The sequence below is a fragment of the Anopheles coluzzii genome, chromosome X (genome assembly GCF_943734685.1).
Source record: "Anopheles coluzzii chromosome X, AcolN3, whole genome shotgun sequence".
Lineage (NCBI taxonomy): Eukaryota > Metazoa > Arthropoda > Insecta > Diptera > Culicidae > Anopheles > Anopheles coluzzii.
The window spans coordinates 14,097,897-14,104,937 of record NC_064669.1 but is presented as its reverse complement, the minus strand read 5'-3'; the positions used below and the strand labels follow the sequence as shown (position 1 = coordinate 14,104,937).

The 7,041-nt window shown below is 42.8% G+C and overlaps 1 long non-coding RNA gene across 1 annotated transcript; it reads right to left on the bottom strand.

The window, feature by feature from the left end:
- Window positions 1-236: 236 nt before the first annotated feature.
- LOC125908274 (uncharacterized) lies at window positions 237-5,087 on the bottom strand. Its single transcript, XR_007453354.1, has 2 exons — window positions 3,087-5,087; window positions 237-2,752 (listed from the first exon to the last, which is right to left on the bottom strand). It is a non-coding gene; the product is annotated as an uncharacterized LOC125908274 (long non-coding RNA).
- Between the last annotated feature and the right edge of the window lie 1,954 nt (window positions 5,088-7,041).

Sequence of the window (7,041 nt, the reverse complement as noted above, 5' to 3'; positions counted from 1 at the left end):
CCGAAAGAAAAGGTGGCACCAACGAATCGGGGCAAAGCGAACAGCCAAAGAGGCGAACATAAAATACGACGCCGATGGGCTTCCATCGAAATGTGAAAGACTTTGTGGCGGCCATTATATGGGGGCTGCACCTCGCTGCAATGGCCTTTCCGCTCTATGCTCTGTTTCTCGTGTCGTGTTTGTGTGTGTGTTTTTTCTCATTCATTTTCTTTTTTTTTCAATTTCGAACGCGTGTGTTTCGGTGGAGGTGTGTTTGAAGACGCACTTTATTGCTGGTGTAATTTCTACATATTAAATGTTTAATGTTTAGGTTCGTTACAGCCACCATCCGATGAAAAGAGTTTGAAGGTAGTTTCTTATAATGGAGCTAAATTATTCCCTGCATCCCAGCCGACTAATATTATCCATTATTTAATAATACTTTTAAAATTAAAACATTTTTTGACATTGTGAATCATTTGAGTCGTTTCAGATTAACTCATAGAAAAAAAAACTGTAAAATAGCTTACAACAAAACTGTAGGTATTTGTGCAGGTGAATCACTACAAACATAATAAACAAAATTCAATTATTAATCAAAAACCTCCTATAATCCTAACCAAATAACTAACACTGAAACGATTCACTTCACAATCAATGTTTAATAAATGCACAACACAATTTCACACACTCTTTCTCTCTCTCTCTCTCTCTCTCTCTCTCTCTCTCTCTCTCTGTCACACACACACACACACACACACACACACACACACACACACACACACTCGTTTCAGGTACTACCTAGCACGTTAGTGATATGGTTAAATATCTTTTTTTTTTTTTTTTCAATTTAATTTCACCTTAATGTTTATTTGCATTTTTCGAAACATTATTTTTAGCGGCACGGCGGCAAACTTTAACACAACTTCAAACCTGCTGGCCCTAATAATAGCACACCAAGAAGGCACCACAAGGGCTGAACGAGACGTGCGCTGCCGTGCGTTTGCTTTATTGCCTTCCGATCGATTGCGCGGTTCGGCTACATAAATCGCTCAAACTGTCACCCAATATAGAGAGATCGTGTTACCGGTGGGACCGAAAAATGACGAAGAAGAACAAAAAGCAAGAAGCCCAATGGCGCTTGTACAGCACACACACACACGGTTTGGGGTGGGACCTTCAACATAGGTGATCTTGCACGCATTTTTTTAAATACGAAAAAAGGTATCAGTTTCGAGTAAACTCGCCTATAATCACAATATTGCTTTGCCCGTTCGGTGATTTGATTTTAATTTAAGTTCGATTTTTAAGTAATGCCCAAAAGATTCTAGTTCTTGCTTGTTCAGTAGTTCGAAGAGGCAGAATTATTTTTGTTTTTTGCTCACAGCCCCCGCCAGCAGCGACAGAACGAGCATTAACCGTCTCAGCGCGTCCGCACCTAAGCTCCCCCCGGGCCAGCCCACCAGCTCGTTATTGATTTTCAAGTGGAATTACGAGACAGGGGAGCAACACAAGTGAAAAGAAGAAGAAGAAGTAGAAATCTGGAAAGTAATAAAATCAACATACACAACTACAAAAAAAACCTCCCAGCGACTCGATGAGAAAACGGGAGGAAAAAAGAAAAAAAAAACAAAAAGTCCACTTAAAATTGTAACCACTTTGTTGCCATTTTTAAAAGCTGCGAGATGACATGTGTGCGTGTGTGTGTGTGTGTGTGTGTGTGTGTGTGTGTGTGTGTGTGTGTGCCCCACGTATATTAAAATGTAGCAACTCTTTCCTTCCCCTCTTCCCTTCCCGCCTGGCCCCTTCTGACACGGCCCCGTTGCAGACATGTTGTTGTCACGCACTAAAGGTACCTCACTGTGCCCGTTTTCCCACCGCCTATCGTCTTGTTTGAAGAAGAGAAGAAGCGAAGAAAAAAAAGGTTAGAAAGAAAACTTCCAAATAAAATAAGAAGTCAACCGTCTCATAAGGTGGTTTTTCTTCCCATCCCCTGGCGCTATCGGTCCACATGGAACGGCCTACTTACACAGACACACACACACACACACACACACACGCACTTTTACACGCACACGCAAGAGATCACTGGAGTCTATAAATTGGAAGGTTGGAATATGGGCGGCGAGGGAGAAGAGGTAGTCTGCTCAAGTGGACTCCTGTTGAAAAACACACAAACGCACATACACATACACACACACACACACCCATACACACTCACCCCCAAGGTACGAGGATGCTCGCGCTAGTTTGAAACCGCTTGAATGGGTGTCTTTGTTTCCCTTGTGGCTGATGGGTTATGGTTCGATTAATTAATTTGTTAGTGTGTTGTTTTTGCTTCTTTTGTATTTTTATTTGTATGTACGCTTGCACCCCTTTTGACCTAAAATGTGTGAGTGTGATACAAGTATGTGTGTGTGTGTGTGTGTGTGTGAAAATGCGTTTTTTGTCATGCTTTGTTTTGTCGGTTTTCGTCTACCGATTACTATCTCGAAGTGCTTGGACGTTCCAAGCCACGGTTGAATGTTGATTGAAGACAAATTAAACGAAAAAACAACACCACCAAACCAGAGAGAAAAGGAAAAAAAGAAACAAGAAAAATAGTACATACACACACACACACACACACACACACACACACATACACAATCAAAGTCACTTTACGCGTACGCCGTTCACCTTCGCTTCCATTTTGCTTTTGAAAATGATTGATTGATGATTGGTGTGCACGCCGATGGGCATCCCGTTACTCTGGCAGGGCTTTTTTCTTTGTCTGCAATAAAAAAAGGGGAATTAACACGGGAAGATAGAAAATTTTGTGATTCAGATGCAACTTTTTTGTTGTTGTTTCAAATAAAAGATGAAAAACCATTCTTGAAAGTTTTGTTTGTTTTTGTATTTATTCGATTCGATGTTTTATTATGCATCTCGGTGCAATAATTTATGAAAAAATAAATAAATACATACATAAATGTATGCCATTTTAATAGTGTGAGTGTCTGAAAGAGTACCTTTATTGTAAATTTAAGGAAGCAAAAAAAAAAATAACCGAAAAAATAAATCAACTCGTCCCCAGCCACGCAAAACGCGCAATGAAGCAAACGTACGCCTATAGCGGCAGGATGCTGCTCGCTATAGATGCGCCTTTCTATCGGTTCCGACTAGCTCGCTACAGGGGACGATGTTGCAAGTGTACACACACACACACACACGCACACATCCACAAGCACAGGTCGGTACGCGGCGATGTGGACGCACGAAAGAGAGTAGAACAGACTGCTGCCACGCACTAACAGTGAAAAGCAACGCAGCAGCAGCAGCAGCAGCAATAGCAATCTCGGCACACTGGGCGGAAATGAACACATGGCCACGGAAATGAACACCCGCTTGGCCTTGCGAAGGGAACTCACACGCACTCACGCTTGGTACGCACTTCCCCGCCAGCCGCAAACAGTAAAGCATATGTATATGAAAAAAAAAAGGAACGTTAGAACGGCAGGCAGCCATGGCCGTTTCGGGTGTACTTTTGGTCGGGCTTTCGGGCTTCGGGCGGCAAACATTTCTAAGTGGTTCATCGGCCGACACATAGTATCAGGGGCGGTGGGCGGAGCTAAGCGGGAAGCGCGATGAGCGCGATCTCGTGCACTACGACGACGACGACGACGACCACGACGACCACGACGACGCTGACGATTCCTTTGTTTCGTGCGCTTTCGCCATGCAGCCCCGCTTCCACACGCCGTTTTGTCCAGCCAACATGACAGAAAAATCCACCTGGGCCCAGCATCCGCGTGCCTCCGCGAGGGTGGAAGGGAAGGGATGAGAGACGAAGAAGAAGAAAGAGAGAGAGAGAGAGAGAGAGAGAGAGAGAGAGAGAGAGAGAGAGAGAGAGATAAAACGTGAGGAGGGGGTTGGAGTGAGGGTACAGGGGATGAAGAGTGACGCGCAAGGGCCGCTGGCACTTGTCTTGCGTGGTCCAGTTTTGCCGTTATCGTTTACCTTTTCCCTTCCCTGCTGCCCTGCTTTATGCGTGCACTGTACATTCTTTGTTCATCTCAAACATCTCCCCGAAACACCCATCATCCCCCCACTTTCTGCCCACTGTCCTCCCAACTCACCATAATCTTCGCTTTGTTAATCTTCACCGGCTGGCGGTGGCCGTGGTGGGCACTTTCTTCATCGTCGCAAGTCGACGTCTCGTATCGAACCACGGTCCTACGCAAAAAAAAAACGCGCACCCCCGGTTGCTGACCACGGGCACCGAGGCATGATCGGCGTTTCATTCCTGGCGCATTTTTTCCCCCTTTTTTTCTTCCTCCTATTTCTGCTTCAGCTTCCGGCCGTCCGCAGTGAGCACGCAAGTGGCAATAAAAATGCTACTTTGTATATGTGCGTGTATCTGTGTGGGCGCAAAGTACTATTTTTTTTTGTTTTGTTCCTTGAGCTCGATCGCGCACAGAACCCGTGTTTGCTTTTTGCTCTCCATCTTCCGCTGCTTGCCTTCACTTTCGATATGCTTCAGATCCGATTGAACGGTTCGCAGCAAGCGATCGACACGGTTGCGGATGGGCAATGATTTACACCCATACGTATGCACACGCTTGCGAGATCGGGTGTGTATGTGAGTTGTTTCCCTGCTCTGGCGTGCCGCTAGCAAAAGCGGCAAAAAGGCTACCCACGGCAACGGCTGCACGTGTTTATCTTTGCTTTGCCTGTTGGAAAGGGCGTTGGAGATTATTGTATGTGCTGTGCGCTCTCGCTGATACATCCTTTCCCGTTTCTGATGTACAATTTACTCAGGAATGTAGTTGAAAGTATTTTTTTTTTTTGGACCAATTAATTTGATAATATTTTACTTTTACTTATTAATATAAACATCATTGCGTCTTTATATCTATATGCCTCCTCTGAATGAATAAAATGATAAAATGAATAAGATGAATAAAATGATGTATTCAAGTGATTTTGATGCGCTGGATACAGATTTAAAGGCGTTTTCTTCAATCTCCGTTTTTCACGGCTGCATACATTTAGGCGTTAAAAATGCAATGTTAAGAACTCATAACATGGCCTACAGCTGATGGCTGATGGCATTTTTACTGCGTATACTATGGCTATCGTTGTTTGCGGTTTAATAAATCGAGTGTATAAATAACAAATTAAAAATAATTTAAGCAGAGAAAGCATTCAGGTAAGGACAAAGGTATTTTGAACAAATACAGAATAGAAAACAAAAAAGGTTTCCATAAATATAATGTTTTTGTTTTAATTTATTTTAAAAATAAAAAAATAAAACAATAAAAATAAAAAAAACTTGACTTCATGAACAAATATCTATGATTTTGTTCCGTATCGGTGGTGAGTTCGCTGCTCGATGCTCACCATATGACCTTCGCTGCCCTGTTTCTTCCACGTTAAACGCCTCTGGGTGCCTGTGCTCATTTCCTTTTTTCTGCCCTGGCCAGAAGCACACCACCCAGCAACAAACTCATTATTCATGTTCCAGCTCATCGTGACACATACACGCACACACACACACACACACACACACACACACACACACACACACACACACACACACACACACACACACACACACACACACACACACACACACACACACACACACACACACACACACACACACACACACACACACACACACACACACACACACACACACACACACACACACACACACACACACACACACACACACACACACACACACACACACACACACACACACACACACACACACACACACACACACACACACATACACACACACACACACACACACACACACACACACACACACACACACACTTCCGGAACAAACGCAACTGACCTTCGCCAACGCGCCGATAATTGTGTGTGTGTGCGTTAGCGTTTGGAGGAAGTTGCCGTTGCAGTGTTTGGTGTTTGGTTGTTTTGCGTTTCCAGCTGAGTTATTACATCGCTGACCTACACACACACACACACCGGCACACCGAAACGGGGCGTAATAATGTGACTGTTTTCGGTGCCCACAATTACAGCACATCAAAAGCTTACATTTTCTTCTGCAGTTGCAGCTCCTTGGCCTAGCCTTTTACTTTCTTGCGATATTTTCTTTCACTCTGCATCCTTATTGCACCGTTTCGCCAAAGCAAAACACTGTATCGATGGCGCACACGTTGGCGTGTGAAGAGCGTCGGGGAATGCCGCTGAATGCCAGGCCCTCAACGGGATAAAAAGGGGTAAGAAGCACCGAAACCGAAGATGTTGTCGTTGCTGTTTGATGAGTTGTTTGCGTTGCCGGCTACCTGTGCCGGCAGCATGTCCAATTTCGGGTTTCTTTTTTTGAAAGTGTGACAGCATGACAACTGTAAGGATATAAAATGTGCGAAGAAATGAGGCGTTCTGCTTGACTCGTACTAAAGAGATGCTAATAGGTGAATTGCTGTGAAGCAATTATTTGACTGCTTTTTTGGAAAAATTACAGATTACAAAGTATATTACCGCCAATTGCGTTTATTACTTTATTGATGCCAGCAAGTTCTTTACGTCCTCATCATTATGTTTATGTTTTGATGAATTTATTTGTTAACTGACGTTTTAAAACTAATTTGTAAGCGGATTCAATACTTTATTTCATGATTGCTATTGATTTATTGATGCTAACGAGTAGAACATTGTGCTGTTGAAATATCGAATATAGTGTATCATTTTGAACCATTTTATCGCATCAAAATTATTATTGAATTAATTTTTTGGTCGAGGTAAGATAATTAAATTATTATTATTTTTTATTTTTTAGCTATCGTAACTATTATGTGTTATTTGTTTGTCCTTGATTGATTCATCTCGTTTGACTGTTTGCGATGCTAAAATTTTGTTTACGTTTACGAAATAGGGTAAACGTATCAATAGTGGTGGTAATGCTCTAAAATGCGCTCCATATAATATTTTAGCAGCAATTCAGTTATTTATGTTAGTGTGACATGTTCTCCGGTCATTTACAAAAAGTTTAATACTTAAATTGAGCAATTCCGTTACATGGTGACAGCAAAATCCATT